This window comes from Antechinus flavipes, chromosome 1, assembly GCF_016432865.1.
Source record: "Antechinus flavipes isolate AdamAnt ecotype Samford, QLD, Australia chromosome 1, AdamAnt_v2, whole genome shotgun sequence".
In the NCBI taxonomy this organism is placed as follows: domain Eukaryota; kingdom Metazoa; phylum Chordata; class Mammalia; order Dasyuromorphia; family Dasyuridae; genus Antechinus; species Antechinus flavipes.
Window position 1 is genome coordinate 464,900,826 of NC_067398.1, and position 22,130 is coordinate 464,922,955.

The window sequence follows — 22,130 nt, forward strand, 5'->3', positions numbered from 1 at the left end:
AGTTCACTCTTTTTTCTTTTACTACTAATATCAGAATTAAGATAATCTATATTCACTCCCTCTACTCACCAGCCACTTACTCCTCGGTCCCTTATAGAAATGTTATTTACCACTTTATGTACATATCATATATTTTCTCCTAATTATAAGCTCCTTGAAGGTAACATTTTTTTCAATTTTGTATCCCCAGTTTTTAGATGCTCAGTATTATTGTTAAACAGAGTTGTCAGAATTTCTTTTAATTCAATAATCTTCTAGGTATTGACATTAAGCAAGGCATTAAATAGTGGAATGTGTTTTCACTCTTGTCACAATATATGACTTTACATCAAATCCCTCCAAAAAAATTAAAGCGATCACCAAGTCTTCTGATAACAAATAATTTTGTTCAAATTTCATGGAGGCTCTTTAATTTCATTTGCAAAAGAAAAGACCTAAATATATACTAAGAAAAAACAAAATGGATAAAAAAATTAATATTGCTTAAACTGGGATATGATGAAAATAATGAAAAAAGATAGACCCAGAACTGAAGAATTGAGTAGCAGAAGGAGATTGGATTGAATTTTAATTGGAAAATTGTGTGGTGGTTTTAACTTTCTGTTGTTGGGTTTTTCTCGGCATAGGGGGTTGAAGGCACAAAAGATTATATCAATATACCAGTATTACAATACCATATGGCTATGAACTCTAAGAATCTTTGTATGACATCTCAAAAGAGTTAAAATTACAAGTAATCAAAAGGACAATGCTGGTCATAAGTAGACTACAGCATGTTATCAATTACAAATTCCAAGTAGAGTGACATAAAATAACTTATTGAAAATAGTTATGGATAGAAAAAAAGTTTCTAGACAGGTGTTAAAAATGATAAAACAACAGATAGACAGCCTGATAGTCCCTTAAACCTCTATGATAATAAATAAGAAGACTTTTTTTAGTATACAAGATTGTTTATTGAAGGATTTTTTATGAGAAAAACATAAACAAGAACTTGACAAGATAACAAATTTGGATGAGATGATATGAGTAGAGAAGTAACTACATGTTCACCAAATTAATCAAAACTGAAAATAGTTTTCAGGAAGTATCTTTGAACCTATATTACACATAGATAATCATAGGAATGTCACCTTTAGATACAAATGGCAACTCAAGTGTATAATTATACCTGCAAACTAAAAGGAAGCTTAAATTTTTCGATTTTATTTATGTTCTTGAATTCAATAGTTTCAGCCTTTAATTCCATGGCAGTAAATATTTCTTTGTGCTTAGATTACTGATAGAGGAGGGTCCTCAAGGGAAATTGATCCAGTATAAATGAGATTAATATTTCAGACCTAGGAAAATCATCCATGAAAGAAACTTCATTTAAGACTTTACACATATTGACACTGGTGTCCTGATTGACAAGGGGGGGTGGGAATGGAATCAAGAAGGCTGTCATGTCTCTGAGGGTTACTGAACATGCCTCAATTTGTCCTCAAACTAAGACCAAATGGATGGTCTACTGAGTAGAGATAGAGAATGACTTTTTCTATGTTCTTGGAAAACTTTACTATTCTATAAATGTTACATATGTTTAAGGTATCAGAATATGAGAACTACAAGGAACTTTACCGGTCATCTGATCCAACTCCAGCACTTGACATATAAGGAAACAGGTCCAGATTGTATAGGCAACTTGTCAATAGTCTCACGCCTATTAGCAAAGAAAAAAGAATCCTAATTAACAATCTGCCTCCAACTTATCTTTCTAGCCTTATTACACTTTATTCACATATATATATATATAAAATATTCCAGCCAAACTGGGCTGTTAACTGTTCCTAGTTTCATCCTATAGCCTATGCTATTTCTTGGAAGTTTCATATGCAGTCCTCCTTGCCCAGAAATCATTAACCAGTCATCTCTGCTTGTTGATATCCTTCCTGGAGCTTTTTATTCATGTTAATATTGTTTGTCATAAATAATTATAATCATCTTAATTTTTAAAAATACTGGAACAGACATGCTTTTCAAACTACTTATCCAGTTGATCAGAAGAAATGCTTTAAGCATAGACTAAAACACTCCTTCAAACCATGTTACCTATCTATAGCATGGGTCAAAGCCTGCTCCCTGCACTATTGTTTCCTGGTCACCTTCTTTAATTTTCCAGTCACCTCAAAGGTCTTAATGAAATTAAATGGCAAAGGGCAGTAACCTTTTGTTTGGGATTTTCAATGTAGCAGGGTTCCTTAATCGTGTGTGTGTGTGTGTGTGTCTGTGTGTGTGTGTGTCTGTGTGTCTGTGTGTCTGTGTGTATTACAGATTCCTTTGGTAACATGGTAATAGAGTTCTTCTCAGAATAATATTTTTAAAGTTTAAAATACATTGAATTATTAAAATATAATTATTGAGTTATTTTTTTTAAATCATGAATCTTAAGAACAACTGTTAGAAATATTTTTGAGAGAACAAAAAACATATGATTAGAGATTTATTAGAGATTTATTCAGCATAGCATCTTGGCCATTCCTAGGGAGAAATTTTCTCAAGCTGCATTTGAGAAAACTGACAGGTTAACACTTCCAGTAGAATCACCTCTTTCACTGACATATTGAAAACATGGAGTCATATTGTCCTTTTCCTTTCATCTTTCTTTTGGAGGGAATCTATGATTGTAGCAAGTGGTACTATGGTATTCCTCCACTGGTTCCATCATGAAGCCATCAATGGCTGCTTTTTGCCAGAAACATTTAGTAAGCTATATGTGTGGCCCAAGAGGGAAGTTCCTAGACCTCAAGATGTTGGTTGATTTTGGCCTTTCTTTCTCTTTTTCTGAATCAGAGACCTGTACATTTCCTAGCTAGGAACTTTGCAGAAATCAAGAAAATAGTGGAATATCCCAGAGAAACATATGAGCTAAACTGAGAGAGAAATTTTTAGGTAATGTTTCTCTCAAATCCATGCTTATTAAATAAAGTAAAGAAGACTTTCTGGGCATCTAGAACCAAGAATTTAACTTTCTAAAGATAAGAGATTTCTAGGTCAATACTAGTGTGAGGAGTTTTCTTACGAGTCATCCCAATTTCTCAATAATATTTTATTTTTCCAATTACTTGGAAAGATAGCTTTCAACATTCATCCCTGTAAGATTTTGAGTTTCAATTTTTTTTCCCTCCTTCCTTTAACTCCCCCTTCCCCAAGACAGCAAACAATCTGATATAGATTATATATGTATAATCATGAGTCCATCCCAATTTCAAGAGTTAAGGCATCTAAATTTCTTCCCAAAGGAGATTGGATTTCCCAAGTGTGTCTCTTGAAGAGATAACAGGATTGTCTACGTGGAACCCAAAGAAACAAGCAGCTATAGCCACAAGAGAGCAAGAGATTCACTCTCCAAATATCTGTACAATTCACAATACAAAGTTAATATTTCCTGTATCCCCAAAATATATTTCCTTTATAGGATGCTTAGACTACAAGGTAACACTGTGATATATTTGGGGGAAGGAGGGTAAAAGTGGGATTTCTAGAAAAGGAAGAGAATTATGCCTTCTGCACCCCTGTTACCAACAATTGCATTTATAATCCTTTAGATAAGCATGGGATCTTTTTACAAATACCCACAAAAAATTTAACACAGTCTATGTATATTCTCAAATTCCTTCCACTTCTAAAATTCTAAAATACTATGACCAATATAATTTGGGATAAATGTATTGAACACAAGGAAGATTAACATGGAATAATACTGGCAAAGGAAGATTTAAGCAAGATCATATAAAGACTTGAAGGTCAAGCTAAAGAGTTTGTGTTTTAATTAAATAATCAATAAAGGTTTTTGAACAGCATTGGGGGATCCAATTTATACATTAAGTTTATTTTTTAATAATATGAAGGATGGATTGAAGAGAGTAAAAATAAGATACTGAGATAAACTAAAAAATTAGAATATTCTAGATAAGACATAATGATAGTCTAAACTAAGGTGATGATAAATACATGGAATAGAGAGAATGGATGTAAAATATCATGAAGAAAAAAATTCACAGGTCTTGATTTCTGACAAGATATAAAGGGAGAGGGAGAATCCAAAATTTTGGATATGAATAGTGTAATAATTACAAAACTAATGGAGTGGATGAGATTACCAAACAAGAGATTATGGGGAAAGTTTTTGATTTAACAGATATTTATTAATTTCTTAAAACACATTTGGTCTGAGATGTGCTGGTACTTTTTTTCTCTACTTAGAGTCATTACTATCTTTTCTTGAATATTGATCCTGCTTCATACTATGAGTAGTAACAGAATATAAATTATCTATTATTCTACCAAAAACAAAATGTATAATTGTTAAACTATGTCAGAGCATTCTCAACTTCAATTAAAATTTTTTTCAAGTAAATATCTCTCCCTCTTACAAATGAAACATATGGTTTCTATCCTAAATCATACAAAAATATTTCTATGGCACAAAAATCATAAAAGCTCTTTTCAAACAGAAAATTGTTGTGTTCTTAATCATCATTTTTTTGATTATCAATGCTAGGGGCAATTAATATATAATAATGGATAGAGAGTCAGCCACGAATTCTGAAAGACCTGAATTCAAATCCTTTCTCTGACATATTAGTATTCCAGGCAATTCTCTGAGAATATAAGTTGACAAGTTGCTAATCTACAACAGGAAATTTCTTCACAGGTAGCTCCTTACCTTTATGAAACTAATACAGACTGAAAAAATAAATATATAAGGGAAAAACTATGCACAAGATATGTAAGGCAAAAGGAAAAAAGAGAGAGAGACAGAGAGAGACAAAGAAACAAAGATGGGGGGAAAGCAAAGGACAAAGGTAGATGTAGATAAACAGATAAGTTAGTATGTTGTCCAACCCAGTGCAGGGGTCCTCAAAGTACGGCCCATGGGACAGATGCGGCAGCTGAGGACGATTATCCCCCTCACTCAGGGCTATGGAGTTTCTTTATTTAAAGGCCCACAAAACAAAGTTTTTATTTTTACTATAGTCCGGCCCTCCAACAGTCTGAGGGACAGTGAACTGGCCCCTTATTTAAAAAGTTTGAGGACCCCTGGGCCTTCCTGCCGCGGATGGATGAATGGATGGGTAAATGAATGGATGCATGGATGATGGTTGGATCACTAACACAAAATTTGAGAGTCAACTAGATGAGATAATATTGTTGTTAGGACAGCATTCTTAATTTAGCATCAGGAAGTCCTGTATCCAAATTCTACCTTTAACACATGCTGTGTGAACATCTGTAAGTATCCACTTCTAACACATGCTGTGTCAACATCTGTAAGTCATTTCATCCCCATGACTGACAGTTTCCTCATCTGCAAAATGGAGAAAGTAATACTTGGAACATCTATCTCACAGAGCAGCAATAAGATTCCAATGAGATAATGTACATAAAGAAAAAATAAAAATCTGTTTTTATTATATATAGTATGATATTAAATATTATACAAAAGGCTGGTGGAAATTCTTTTACACATCAGTTTCTATATGGTTATGTCCCAAATTATTCAGCTAGAGCATTTTATTATACAATAAGAACATTTCAAATAATTTGGATTTATGGATTGAAAATTATTTTTAATTCAATTGTCTAATTCAATGTTGACAAAAACATATTAATAAATTTTAATTTTATGAGAATGCTAGTTAATGCTAAAGGAATCAAAAGCCTAAGCATCCAATTCATTGAATTCATATTTGAATGCTGTTCTCTGAAAAGCTTTCTGATATCAAACTCTTCCAACATCAGACTTTACACTTACCTCCTGTAATACAAGTGTCATAAAGGCAAAGTAAAGAGAGCTAAATATTTGCAATAATTTTTAAATTGATCATCACATAACAACTCAATGTACAGTAGGAATTGGATCAAGTAAGTGGTCTTTCTCAAAGAATAACATAGAACTTTTCATGTATCATGAATTGTGCCAGTTTCAATTCTTTCACTCATGAAGACAGAGTATAACTTCTTTCAGCTTCACAGCAGAGTCAAATGTTTCGTAAATGAAAAAAAATGGCATTCTCATTATGGTTTAACTACTTTTCCTTAAATATTTTAATTCAGTCATACCAGAAAAAATATTTCTTTATTTTTAGGTCAAGATTATTAATTAAATCAAAGTAAAAGTTCAGACTTAGATGCATCTAATTTTTTAAAAAACCTAAAAATTGTCAATGTCCTGATTTTCAGTTTTTTCTCTTTTATTAGATATCAATTTCATCAAAGGTATTATAGCAATGTAGCTTATCATTGGTACTGATACTAGATGTAAAAATGTGTTGTGTTTTAACCATATCTGGGCAATCTGGAACAATATGAAAGGAGAAAAATCTTCATTTTAAAAGTGTAATGTTGAAAAAAAAAGTCAATCCGTACGGTGCATCGTAATGGCATTTTGAATTAAATAGCACTAGTTAATGATACATACAACGATTGTAATTTGACAACTTTTCTTTCAAAAGAAAATCTAACATGTTTATTCATTGATGCAAGTTGGACCAGTTTCAGAATAAAATTACAGCAAATCAAAACAGTCAGGTAAAGTCAACAAGTACTTATTAAGAATCTCCTATTTGTCAAGCTATCTCCTAAGTGCTAGAGATACAAAACCTCTCCTCCTCCCTCCCCCCCCCCAAAAAAAAAAAAAAAAACTTTCCACTTCTGTCTCTTCAATAAGCTTACATTCTAAGGGAAATGTGTAAACAACTCTGTATAGTAAATTGAAGATAATTAATAGATTATGACAGAAATCCTTAAAAATATATATTCTTGATTTCACTTTCTGCTCCTCAAAATTGCATAAGGCATGTCTTCAGAGGCACATCCAATGTGACACAGAATAGCCAAAGAGTTAGAGAGAATTCTGTGATCTCTGTCTAGTTTCAATTTCAAGGAATCAACATTTGTTATGTAGAAGACCTTTTGTCAGGCATTGAAGATTCAAAGATAAAAATGAAAGTTTTTCCCTCAAGGTGTTTACATTCTATTGGGAACAATTACATGTGCATGTAAAAATGTATTCAAAATAGATACTAAGCATTATGGTGCAGTGAGTAGAGTACCAGGACTGAAGTCAGGAAGACTCATTTTATAAGTTCAAATCAATCCCAGACACTTACTAGCTAAGTGACTCTGAGCAAGTCATCTAACTCTGTTTGCCTCAGTTTCCTCATCTGTTAAATGAGTTAGAGAAAGAAATGGTGAACCATTCTATTATCTTTGCCAAGAAAATCGAAAGGGGATCACAGAGACTTGGACACTACAAAAAAAAAAACAAAAAAACAAAAAAAAACAAAAAAAAAAAAAACAGTGATGAACTAATAGTAATTGGGGTAATAAAGAAAGGTCCCCCATAGTAAGACAACTTGAATAAACTCTTCAAATGAAAACAAGGATGGATTCCAAGAAAGATAATGAGGAAGGAATACATTTCAGGCTTGAAAGATACATTTCAAGCTTGAAAGATAGTCAGTGCCAAGGCTCAAAGACAGGAAATGGAGACTGAAATGGAAGAATGTGTGCCATGTGTGAGAAACAGCAAGAATAAATAAATAATCTCTTTCCTTAATCTTGTTCCTGGGTTGACAGATCCTCAGTGGTGTAGCTCTTTTTAGGAATACCATGAAAAATCATCACAAAATGATCACTCTCTTATAGATAGTGGGAATGAAGTATTCTTATCTGTATTGCAACATTTTTTTCTGTAGTGAATCTATATTTAGGATTCTGGAAAGGATTGTTCCCCTTTATGAAGGCGAGGGGAAAGGATAAGTTGTAATTGAAGAGACACCCAGTGAATATCCATTAACTGGGCAGCAGTACTGTGAATGCTTAGAAAAGTAGTATCTTGTGTGTTTGTTATTCTTTCTAACAAATCTGAACTCCCAAACCTAGTCCCTTATTTTCAATTACTAATCCTGGCAGTATCCAGGAAGTACTTTTATGGGTATAACAGGTGACTTCTCTTATTTTTGATGTCCTTCCATGCCCAATCCCTGTTTATTTGTGATACAGTGATTGGTGCTCCATCAGTGAATCTGTTCAATCCTATCCTTGTCCATAAAGGAAAACAATTTCCTTGTCAAGCCCATAAGTAAATTTTTAGTATCTGTTAGTATTGTTAAGGAAGATGAATGGAAGTATTATATTTCAATATTTTAAACGGCCAACTATCCCAGAAAGAAAACTTAAAGAATTCACCCCAGAGACATAGCAATGGAATGATACTTTAAGAACATCTTAGTAATGGAGAAAGAGGAAAGCCAGTAGTGACAAGGGCAAATCAGTGGTATAACATCAGAATACTGAGACAAGGGGCTAGATATATTCTTATACACTGGAAAAGAGAGAAGCAAACATGAAATGGAGAACCACTACCATATCTCATTGCATCATGGTAATTTAAACAACTATCTAGTGAAACAACTTTAGTGAAAGTGATAAGAACAAAGAAGAATTGGAAGAAACAGGATATCCAAGGAAATAGAATGATTACAGTTTATAGTTTAAGGGAAGATGATTCTGAATCTGTAAGAGAAATCTTGGGGTCCAAATAAACAAATGCCTTTTTTAAGTCTTGAGTTCCTCACCTGAAAAAATGACCAACTTGACTCTAAAAGGAGCTGAGAATCCTAAGGTCTTACTATCTACATCTTGTTCTAATAAGCATATCTGAGTTAAATGTGGGAATAAGTTTGCTTCCTTCTAGATAATTCTGAAGAAAAACTTACAAATAAAAAAAGGAAAAGTGTTAAGTGAATTGGGATTGACTAAGAAATCTTGTTACAACTCTATTTCACTATTATGTTAAAAAAATTTTTTTTGGTTGTTCCTAAAAGTAGGACTTTTGTGACCTTTCATTTTTTATTTTTTCTAAGTCACTGTGCATTTCCCTGAAGTTGATTGTTATTAATGTGTAAAATATAAAAATGTTCACACCTATCAAAATCTGAGGATGAAAAAAAGAATAGCAGAATCTTCTAAGTCAGGATCACTAAAGATGAAAATGAATTGAAGCAGATTAATAATAATCATAATAATCATAAATGATAACAGCTAACATTTCTAAAGCACTTACTCTAAGTGTGCTAAACTCTGTACTAAGCACTTTACAATTATAATTTTATTTGAATCACATAATAACTCTCAGACATAGGTGCTATTATTCTCCCATTTTACATTTGAGGAAACTGAGGCAAACAGAGATGTTGTTTTGTCTTGTAAACTGTATTTGGATAGTTGATATGATGATCAAAGATACTAGAAAGAAGATAGTACTACTTCGTTTTTAATCAACTTTATATATAAAGGAAAATGACCTATGAACTGAGAAGGAAGGAATTAAAAAAATATTTAAGAGAAGATGAAAGTCAGAATAAGTAAGGAAATAGCCAGAAAGCTCCTCATTGTCCTCAAGGAGTTCAAGTCGTTCAATCCTGAAGAGTACTATCTCAAGTTACTAAAAGAGCTGATAGGTACAATGCTCTAGCCTTGTCAGTAATTTTTGGGAAATAGTGGGAAATAAGGGAGGTATCACAGAAATGGAAATGGGAAAATTGTATCTATGTTTTGCAAAAAAGAGAATATAGTATCTCAAACTGTAAACCAGTAGGCTTGACTTTTTTTCCTGAGCATTGAGAATGAAAAGCTCCATCTTGTAAGTCAGTCCATCCATCAGCAGTCAGTATATATTTATTAATTCTTTATTATATACCAGGAACTGTGCTGGATTCTGGGGGTACAAAGACAGTCTTGTTCTCAAGGAAATCATAGTCAAATGAAGGAGACATAGTCAAATGAAGGCTTATACAGGTTAGTAAGTGTTTCAGTCAGAACTTTAATTTAATTGAAGACCTTTGATTTCACATAACACTAGTACATACTAGTAGTATGTTTATACTAATAGTGTTTTATTATTCATATTCCTTCCCACAGACTCAAGAGCAGAAGAAAGTAGAGCATGGAGATCCAATATGAAACTGTGAAATAACTTAAAGAAATCAAGTCATACTCCAATTGATAAATATGAACAGACAATTTTCAAATGAAGAAATTGAAACTATTTCTAGGCATATGAAAAGATGCTCCAAATCATTATTAATTAGAGAAATGCAAATTAAGACAACTCTGAGGTACCACTACACACCTCTCAGATTGGCTAGAATGACAGGGAAAGATAATGTGGAATGTTGGAGGGGGTGTGGGAAAACTGGGACACTAAAACATTGTTGGTGGAATTGTGAATACATCCAGCCATTCTGGAGAGCAATTTGGAACTATGCTCAAAAAGTTATCAAACTCTGCATATCCTTTGATCCAGCACTGTTACTACTGGGGTTATATCCCAAAGAGATCTTAAAAAAGGGAAAGGGGCCTGTATGTGCAAGAATGTTTGTGGCAGCCCTCTTTGTAGTGACCGGAAACTGAGTGGATGCCCATCAATTGAAGAATGGCTGAATAAATTGTGGTATATGAATGTTATGGAATATTATTGTTCTGTAAGAAATGACCAACAGGATGATTTCAGAAATGCCTGGAGAGATTTACATGAACTGATGCTGAATGAAAGGAACAGGACCAGGAGATCATTATATACTTCAACAACAATACTTTATGATGATCAATTCTGAAGGACGTGGCTCTCTTCAACAATGAGATGAACCAAATCAGTTCCAATAGAGCAGTAATGAACTGAACCAGCTATACCCAGCAAAAGAACTCTGGGAAATGAGTATGAACCACTACATAGAATTCCCAATCCCTCTATTTTCGTTTGCCTGCATTTCTGATTTTCTTCACAGGTTAATTGTATACTATTTCAAAGTCCAATTCTTTTTGTACAGCAAAATAACTGCATGGACATATATATGTTGTATTTAACATATACTTTGACATATTTAACATATATTGATCAACCTGCCTTCTGGGGGAGAAGGTGAGGAGAAGAAGGGGAAAAATTGGAACAAAAGGTTTTGCAATTGTCAATACTGAAAAATCACCCATGCATATATCTTGTAAATAAAAAGCTATAATAAAAAAAAGAAATAATTCAACTTAACACAATTCTTTCTCAGCCACCTTCCTTCTTCCTTTGCCATCACCTTGTTAATCCACTGAAGATGACTGATTAGAATCTATTTTGAGGAAGAGAGAAACTTAATTTCTTGGACCAGATGAGAATTATAAATTAAATTCAATGAAGTCATCAAATATATAAAAATGTCAGATTTCCAGCTTGATTTTTTAAATTCCCTTTAAAGTTTTTCTAAAAACTCTTTTTGGGCTTGTGACCATTTGATGTTACTCTTTATTATGTAATTAAAAGGAATATCAAGTTGTATATAATGGATCGCAGTTTTGTGTGTAATCATTTTTTATTATACTACAATAAGGAAATGCTTGTTTTATTCTATAAATTAAAAAACAAAATACTTTTTTTTCAATTATCAGGTATCCAAAGATGAAATAATAGAGCTCTGAAAGTCCTAACAATTGTCATGACACAGTATTCCTTTTTTTTCAATTTACATCTGCATCTTCTTGTTTCAAATTCCTATAGGAGACGTATTTGGTTTTGCTATAAAAGTGCATCATTTAATTTTCATTATACATTTTATTGTTCAGTTAGGCACATGCATTAAAAATTTTTGGATTTTCTAACACTTCCAATAGACTTTCCAAAGACTCTGATATTATGGTTAATATGTCTTTTGTTTTCATATGAAATAGGTAAAAGTTGAAATCCTCTAAAGTACGCTTATTTTATAGTGAGTTGTGATATAAGATATATATATATATAGATATGTAATATCTATATATATTGTGTATATATGTATACACATACAATAAGACAATTATTTAACCATAGGATACAAAGTGTAGATGACTTACTTCCTTCTTCCTCTGAAAGGAATAGTGTCAGGCAAATATGTTTTTCTCCATGTGCAAAATGGGTGATAGACATTAAACAGACATTGAACATTGGCTTCACAACAGGAAAAATTAGGTTCAGGTCACACCTTTGATACATATGTGGTATCCCAGGATAAGTTACTTATTAACCTTTCACTGCTATAAGGGGTATCAAATTCCCTTCTTCAAATACCTTCCAAAAGTTGGTAAGAAGGTCTATGCATATTAAAATGAAGAAAATAAATAAAAATATGATGCCATATAGATCATGTTCATTTATGACTTTCTAAGTAATATAGGGCCAGCTGGGATCTTTTCTATTTCAATTTGATAACTCTCTAAGATTATAAATGGCAGAGAAAGTACTGACTTTCATTGATAGAGTCTTCTCATTTAGAAGGAACCAATACCTGTGAAACCAAAGGTCTAGTCCTTATCTCCATACAAAGTGGGAATTAATGGGTAATAAGGCAGCTAGATAGTAAAATGGATAGGGTGCAAGATTTGGAATTGGGGATATCCTAATTGAAATCTTGCTTCAGACACTTACACCTTGTGTGATCCTGAACAAGTTAATTAAGTCTCTCTTAGTTTCAGTTTTCTCATCTGTAAAATGGAGACAATAATAGCCTTTACCTTAACTGAGTGAAGTGAGGAGCAAATGAATTAACATATACAAAGTACTTTACAAACTGTAACATATAATATAAAAGCTAGTTTTTATTACTCTATAGCAACATAATAAACTCTAATTAACTGCTTTAAATGATGGCTACTGAGAAGTAATTATCCAGTTCAGAGTATACACTAACATAGCAATTAATGTATTAATTCACTCAAAAAAAGTTTAAGACCTAATCTTTAATGTATAGCAGAGAATTGGCTAGAAGAGAGAAAGGGCTGGCATGGAGGCAGAAGGACCTGAATACAAGGTTTACTTTTGACTGATACTGGTTGTGTGACCCAGGGAAAATTATTCAGCTTTGCAGTGTCCCAGGCAATCTCTCTAAAATTAAGTTGCAGAAGAATTGGAGATCCACTCAGGTGTAAAGAAATAACTATACTGATGAAATCGCAGGTTTTTATATAATAACAATAACAATAATATCAGTAGCAACATTATACTTTCCAGAATTTTACAATCTAATTACATTCAAGTCAATATCTATATAATAATTAAGGCACACTGAAAGGCAATTTAATGTCAAGTGAGTAGCCGTATCCAAATAGCAAAGTACAATCCCCAAATCACATTTATCAGAGGAAAAAGATTTTATTGTACTAATCTCTCTATTCAGAATGTATAATATGCTACCTTTTCCTGAAAGAGAAAGTAATGCATTAAAAATCACCACTTGTTTATCTGTCTCTTTTGCCACTAAACCTTGTTTTCACTTAAAGGAATGTCTAGTACCTTGTGGCATTTAATTGTGAATTCAGCTATTGAAAAGATAGTTTACCTACCAGTTCTCAAAATTCACATGCCCACATTCCCATATTTCTATTGTTTTGGAAAGGAGTTATTTCAATTGATACAATAGTCTTAGTGAAATAGCTTAAATAATTGCTTGTGGTTATCTAATAGATTGTTCAAATAATTTAACACATCTAGTAAAATCTATTTCCTCTATTATATACATATATATGGGTATATTCATACCCACATGAAATTTTACTGTTTCTCTAAATCCTTCTTCACAGAAATCTGTTCCCAGAAACAACCATCCAATTATTCTCTTCTTGTTCTGGTTTAACTATTCTTAATAATTTCTCACCCCAGCCAACATCTCTAATGTGAAAATGATGTGTCCTCATGCAAATTACATGGTACTCCCACCAAAATATTCCTTCAAATTCTCAATTAAAAGCATTGGAACTCTCTTTTTCTTTCCCATGGAAGGATAGGATGCCAGTTGACTATGTATGCTCCAGGCTATTGAAAGTAACATATGTAACCATCTCATATGTTTGTGTTACTAACACTAGTGGGAAAGAAAGAAAACATGAAAACAAAACTGCTTCGTTTTTTTTTTAATTGAAGGCAGATAAAAAATCCAATACCTAAAAAAGATGAGCAGAATATTTTTAAATATAATTTTATTTTAAAAAACCATAAGGTATAATTTTTACTTTAATTTTTAAAGTAATATCTTAGGCCAGAGACTTTCTTGGAAAAAAAGAATCAAGTCACTTTTCAGAATTATCATACACCTATTGATCCCAGCCTCAATTGAAGGAAAACAAGTTTCTCATGTACTCCTATATGTATGTGTGTGTGTGTGTGTTATCTTACCCTTAATAGAATATAAATTCTTTTTGAGTAAGAACTATTTCATTAAAAAAAAAAAGTTTCCCCTTGCTTACCACAGTGCCTGTCATACAGGATTGTTGAATGAATTCACATGCCACTGAATTACATAATAAAGTAGTAGTAACCCTGACCAGTGAACTAAAGTGTAGAAGTCCTAAAACAGAGTTTAACAAAATAGTCAACAAATTTAGAAATTAGGAAAATAAAGGGAAAAACATATCCATTATTCCACTATACATGATAGTCACAATTAATGTTCCTCAAATTTCTACCATTAGTTCCTAGTAGAACTGAGGAAATGTCCTGTAATTACCTAAAATACTGATAGTCCTCTTTCCATAATTCTAACTTTCAAAAAAATAATAAGAGGTTTAAAAATCAACTAAATTTTGAGACTCACTGAGAAGGCTAAATGATATTATATTATAGATTCAAACAAAATAATCATCTTATGAAAACCCCAAAAATTTCCTCAGGAAGACCCCACTTTATTTTGATTCTAACAGTACTTTTTATTTTTTCTGTTCTTTTTTGCTATGTTCTGCTTAATTTCCTATCACTTCCCCCCTCTTTTTTCAGTCCAAGAGTGGAGCTGAATATTTTACTATTTTATTTCATCCTGAAAAAGAAGAGTTCATTTGTTGACTGGGCAGTTTTGATCAACTCAATATAAGTTATTTCTCCATGCCTACTCCCTTGACAGTATAAAGATATTTTATAATTTTCATTATAAAGTTGACTGAAGTCTAAAATCACATAAAATTTGGTATCACCTGGAATTTGTAAGAATGGCAACCACTGCTGCTGAATTATGAAATCCTTCCACGATTGAGATCTACAAAACCTTTCTTTGGAAAGGATCATGGGTAGGTTTCAGGATAGGCTCAAAGATCGTACTTTCTGACATTTGGAAGATTATGACTCAATCTTAAAATGGAGAATTCTCAAGGAAATATGTTTTACAGTTTTCATCATAATTAGAACTCAAAGGAACCTTAGAGGAAGCAACACTTCCTCATTTTAACATTGAAACTAAAATCTAAAAAGATTGTATCATTTTCCCAAGATCACATAAGTAGTAAATGACAAAATCAGGATTCCAAACCTAGATCCAGGGTTCTTTCAATTATGCCCATATTTTACAGAAGCTCCAAACCCAAGAATTATCTTATAGATAATAGTATATCCTCAATGATACATTAAGTCAACAACTATTTCTCACGTATAAGTGTGCTAAAATGGCTGTAATACAGGGAATGATGTCACAGTTTCCATTAGCAATTATAACACATTTTTGGAAAAGCTTGAATTTACAAAATACTTTCTTCACAACTGCCTAGTGAAATAGGTAGTGAAAGTCATATTTACACCATTTTATAGATAAGGAAACTTAGACTCAGAGAAGTGAAATCAGTTGCCAGTGTTATAGAATACGTGTGTGTGTGTGTGTATGTACATATATTTATATATGTGTGCAAGAATTCTTTTGTTTCTACTTTTTTATATAAACTATCTCTTACTCTGGATTATTTTCAAGGACAAGTAATTTAATTAATGACATGTCAGAGGAGGAGAAAATTTTTTCCTTCATTATCTAGATGATTTAGTATGAAACTGAGTTTTAACTGAATTATTTGTATAAGTATAATTCTGTTTGTCTAACCTTATTTAAAATATAGAGAGCAAGAAGTTTTTTTGTAGTGACCTATGAAAGGGAAGGAACAACTAATTGGCACAATAGATATAGAGTGGCAGACCTGGAGTTAAGAAGACTTATCTTAATGGATTCAACTCTGGCCTCAGATGCCTATTAGCTTGTGACACTGGCAAATCTCTTAATTCTGTTTACCTCAGTTTCCTCACTTGTAATATGAGCTGGAAAAGGAAAGGTAAACCACTCCAGTATCTTTGCCAAGAAAACCTCAAAAGAAGGTCATAAAGAGTTGGATGGGACTGAAAAATAACTAAACAAACAAGGAGTCAGATATTTATCCTTCTTTAGTTTTCCCTCTATTTTAAAAATGTGAATGGAAATTGATGCAGCACACAGTTTCAAAATGATGGTGGCTTAGGCTTTGAATGAGAAAGCAAAGATGAAGGCGTCTCAGTCCTGGGCCAAAGAGAGCAAGGAGAGTCCATAAGCCCACCAGGCCTTGTGACCACTGATGCTTACAACAAGCAGTTGAAAGGTGGATGCTCCACAGTCTGATGAAAAAATTTGAAAATCACCAGACTGCTGCTGATAATAATTTTGGTGTATTGCTTTGAATAAAAAAAAAATTTCCCCTAACTAATTAAACCATATAACTTGTGAAAATGAGATAAAGATCTACATCCTCAACTAACAGTGGGAAGTTCATGAATTCTACTGAGCAGGTTGAAAAGAAGCCCAGGAGAGGAAATTTTAAAGGAATAAGAAACAATGAATGATGGTATAAGCTGCAGTACTAAAAATAAAGGATCCTAAACTGATTATTGGGGACATGGAGAAATTGAATGAGCATTTAATCCACAGCTAAATAAAAAAGGTGCTGAAAGATAAGCAGAAAAAAAAAACTTTGTGAAACTTTTTAATGCATTCTCTAAAACAATAAAAAGGAAAATCTAGATAATTGCAAAGAACCTTAAAAGTTTGAGATAGAATACATGCAGAAGAGGACCCAGCTCAGTCAATACTTTGATGATGTAAAAAAAAAAAAATACTCAGCATCCTAATGCCAGATATGCCTCATATTCCACCTAACATAGTGATCCAAGACATCCCATTGTCTGGTGCACAGACACTATTTATTAAAAAATTCTCTGCTGGGGTAGCTAGGTGATGCAGTGAATATAGTACCAGCCTTGAAGTCAGGAGGACCTGAGTTCAAATTTGACCTCAGACACTTCACACTTCCTAGCTGTGTGACCCTGAGCAAGTAACTTAACTGCAATTGCCTGGGGGAGAGGGGGGAAACCTCTGTTTATGGACCTCCCACCAGGGTAATTGCTATAATTCCTCTTCTTGGATATACTGTTCCTCATTTGCCTCCTGTAAGAAAGTCTCATGGCCCACCCCTTGGGCCAGTTCTGCAGCTGTATGGCCATAAAGTGGGTTTTCCCCTAGAACTTGCCCCTCACAGGCAAGAGGAGGATACTTTATATAGTCCAGAACTTGTTCATCAAGGTCTTGATAATGAGCCTTCCAGCACCAGTGAAGATGAAGATTATCCTAAAGAATGGGACAAAATAAGCATGATAACAGGTGTAATAACAGTGACACTGTCAGGTCAGATGCTGACAGTGAAGAAGAATTCATGCACTGTGATGATGAAGAGAGAGAGAACAATGAGTCAGATCTCAGTGTAGGATTTGCTGATGTTCCTGGAAAATGACAAAAGAAAAAGAAAAACATAAAGGAATTAACACCTCTTTAGGCTATAATGCTTAGAATGGCAGGTCAGGAAATTCCTGAAGAGGAGTGAGAAGTGGCAGATGAGGAGGAAGAATATACTGATGACAGAATTAAAGGATACTACATAACAACAACACAAAAAGAATATCTACCTGATGGGAATCATCTTCTCCTGCTTCCCAATAATAGCAATCATCTCCACAGTCTATTCCTCCTCCCCAAAGACAGGTACTCCATGCTAGGACCACCCCATCTCAGGCCACCACCTGCTCCACCATTACAACCTGGGTTACCCACTGGCTTTCTTCCTGGTCCAACTCCAGGAGCTCCTCCATTCTTAAGACCACTTGGAATGCCAGGGCTTTGAGAGCCTTTACCCAAGCTTTTACCTCCCCATCTACCACCAAGCCCACCTCCTGATCTTCCTCCATGTCCTCCTCCATGAAGACCAACACCACAGCTACCTCTCCTACCACCCCTAAGCATCCCTCCTTGTCCTGGTATGATGCACCCACTTCTAGTGCCTCCATTTGGATCTGTTTCACCTAGCCTTTTCTCACCAGTTACCTTACTGAATCCAGGGATTTAAGTGTTCCAACCCAATTTGATCCAGAGGCCTAAAGTGGATGATACCAGTGTAGCAACTACTGAGAATAAAGCCACAGCAGCTATTAGTGTCAAGCCTCAAATCACCAATCCCAAAACAGAAATTACCAGGTTTGTCCCCACTGCACTGAGGGTTCAACAAAATAGCTACAAGTAGCTATTGCTACTCTCCAAAGGGAGTTATACTATGCCCTAAATTCTCAAAGTAGTCCTTAAATCTTGTCTTTCTATACTTCTTTTAGAATAAACCAAGAATGATATATATAAAGCTTTCATGAAAGAGATGGAGGAGCTACTGTAATAGCTTATGATGCCAGGAGAAGTTTTAATCCCACAAATTCATATTAGAAAACATATTTCATAGAGGAAGAAACTTTCTTTGTAAATTTTTTTTTAACATTTTACTTATAGTAAAATGGATCGCAGCTTCATTTCCTTACTGTAAAGCAAGATGTCTGGATGAAGAAACTATACATATGTGTTAATTGAAATGACTTCCCAGTGACAAAAAATAAATAAATATCTCATAAAAGAAATAAATGTTCTACCAAAAAATATAATAATAATGGGTTGAAGTAGTCAAGAAAAGGCAAATTAAGAAAAGGAGAAGGTCATTAAATTTAACAATTAAAAGATCATTGCAACATGGGAGAAAATGGTTGAGGTCTAAGAGGAGATCAAAAGCCATGCTTCAAAGGCAAAAAGAATGAATGATTTTTTTTCCCCTTAAGAGCCTAACTATGGAAAAGAGAAGACAGCTTGAGAGGTTAGCAGAATTAACTGAAGTATAACTATGGATGGAAAGATAGAGGAGGAAAAGATGAATGAGAGAAACTGAAGAATAGAGAGAGGATATAATCAATGTAGGTAGGAAGGAATGAGATCAATTGATAGTCAAAGAATCTCAACAGTCAGTTTTCAGAGGGGAAAAGAAGTGAACTATCAATATCCCATATAGAGAAAAAAGACTCTAAATCCCTAATAATTAGAGAAAGGTATGTTAAAACAACATTGAGATCATAACTAATCATAACTACCACATTGACTAGAATGACAGAAAAGGAAAATGACAAATTTTGGAGGGGATGTGGGAAAATAGGTATACTGATGTACTATGGATGAAATTTTGAAGTGGATATAAGAAAATAGGAACACATATACTGTTGATGGAGTTGTGAACTACTCCAACCATTCTTGAAAACAATTTGGAACCATGCCCAAAAATCTATTAAATTGGGCACTTTTTTTGTCCCAAGAATACTGCTATTGAGTCTATACCCCAAAATGATCAAAGGAAAATGAAAAGGAATCATATAATCAAAAATATTTATAGCAGTTCTTTTTATGTAGCAAATAATTAGAAACTGAAGAGTCATTCTTCAATTGGAGAATGGTTAAACAAGTTGTAGTATAAAAATGTGAAAGAATACTAATGCTCTGTAAGAAATGACGAAGGACATAGCTTTAGGAAAACCTGCGAAGATTCATATGAAACAACATAAAGCAAAATGAGCAAAACCAAGAAAACAATTTAGACAATAACAATATTGTAAATATAATGAACTTGGAAGGAATAATTCTGATCAAAATAATAACCAATTACAGTTCCAAGAGATTCATGATAAAAAATGTTATCCACCTCCAATTAGAAAAGAGATAGATTCAGAATGTAGATTAAGCATAGTTTATAAAATACACTTTTTCTTTCTTTCATTCTTTTTTTCGGAACGTTACAAATACAGAAATTTGTTTTATATGACTTCCTATTTGTAATGAGTTTTATATTTTTTTTATCTTCTCAGTGGGTGGGAGAATGCATCTATTTTAATATATGTCATATATACTAACTATAAAATGAAATGATATAATTAATATAACACATATATCTACATATACATACATATATACTGGACTAGAGGTAATGGACAAAGGAGAAGAGAGTGAGAAATGATAGTAAATACATTTTAAGGGTAGAATTATAGGGATATGTGATTACAATGGATGGTCTCTATTATTTTGGTGAGGTCCTTTGACTCAACTCAGGCAGAGGCATGAGATAAAATTGCTGAGATGGACTGGAAATAGAATCATCAATTAGGGTACATGAGATAAAGTTAATAGTATGTTGTTCAACACTATTAATCATAAGACAAAGAATAGTATTTCAGAACTAGAGAAAGGCAAATATTTTCCTAATTTTTTCAAAAAAGGGAAAACTTTTTTAAAAATGGAGTCTGATTGAGCCTGACTTCAAATCTTGACAAAATTTTAAATTCTCTATCTTTCTATAAGTAACTGGAAAAAACCCTCCTGCCTGCCATACTTTTAAATTACATCTAGTAATGTATGAATAATTCTGTATGGGATAAAGTGAGTGAAGACCTCTCACGGGAATGTGGTTTTGAACTATGCCCTAATTGTGAATGGAGACTTTGCAATAACAAATTGAGTCATAGCTAAAAAGCTGCAGGTGTTCCATTGTCTTGGATGAGCATTTCTTCTCTCTATTCCTCCTCCATACACACACACACACACACACACACACACACACACACACACACACCTCTTAATTAGCATTTAAGTACTTCTTTTAAAGGCAATAATGGCTTTGAGACTTCAGATAACAGAATTCTCTCATCCAAGAATATCTGCTTGTATAGCAGTTCTCTAGGAAAATTTAAATTAAGAGTTAGTTATTTACTAAATTTTTTTTGTTTCTAGAACAGACTTCCATATTTAGAGTGTAGACCTGAGTTCTCCCAAACAATAGGAGAAAAGGTCAGCGGAATGGAAGCTTCTGGTCTATTTAATCTTGTGTTTTACAATTTGCAGTTTGCACTCCTCTATACCTTGTCTATTGGTAGTTGCTCTTTCTTGGGAGATTATAATAAATCCTTTTTTGCCTGTTTTTACCTAGATAGTCTCTGATTTTAATTTTGGGTAAGAGTCACTGTTCCACACAGTTTGGGGATCTTTTTCTAAAATATTTCCTGTTTGTGAAGGATTTCTCCCATACAGAATCCTTGGGCAGATGCGCTCTAGAGAGTTCTTTGGTGGTCCTTGGAATTGGCTTGGATAAACTCCTAGAGACACAGGGAGAAAGCAAAAATGGAAGTAGGCTAGTAAAGATAGAGAATTAATTCACCTGAGGAGATAAACCAGCTGAGAAAAGTTTGAAATCAGTCAAACAACGAAGGTAAGGCAAGCAACTAGGGAAGGTGAGGGGAGAGGAAGGAGAGATTAAAAAGAGGATAAGATACTGTGAATGTTGGGAAAGGCCCATTAGTAAGAACAGGTGAATCCTTCATATTTTTCCTTTGCCAAGAAATGATGTGCTACCTAGGTGATTGGGATTGGGAAAATTTAAGACTCCCATTTCCCTTTGAAAACTCTAAATGGTTCAAGTCTGTCAGGGTTCTCTCACTTTTCTTTGGTAAGATCTGGTGAGTTCTTCACAAAGAGGATAAGATACTGTGAACCTTGGGAAACAATCTAAGGTAGCTGGCTCTAAAATCCTATTTAGTGACCCAGGAAGATAGCACTTTAGAAAGAATTGGGATGAAGTACCAAAATGTGTAGGGATTAAATACTATTGTTTTGTTTGGGCAAGTCCTCCCATCCCCAATTGGGTGTAATTTCTTTTTTTTTTTTTTTAAATTTTTATTTAATAATTACTTTATATTGACACTCGTTTCTGTTCCGATTTTTTTTCCCCTCCGTCCCTCCACCCCCCCCCTAGATGGCAAACAGTCCTTTATATGTTGGATATGTTGCAGTATATCCTAGATACAATATATGTTTGCAGAACCGAACAGTTCTCTTGTTGCATAGGGAGAATTGGATTCAGAAGGTATAAATAACCCGGGAAGAAAA

At 33.5% G+C, this 22,130-nt stretch overlaps 1 pseudogene; it reads left to right on the plus strand.

The window, feature by feature from the left end:
- The first annotated feature begins 16,573 nt into the window (after positions 1–16,573).
- On the plus strand, positions 16,574–18,414 carry LOC127546683 (WW domain-binding protein 11-like; annotated as a pseudogene).
- The last annotated feature ends 3,716 nt before the right edge of the window (positions 18,415–22,130 follow it).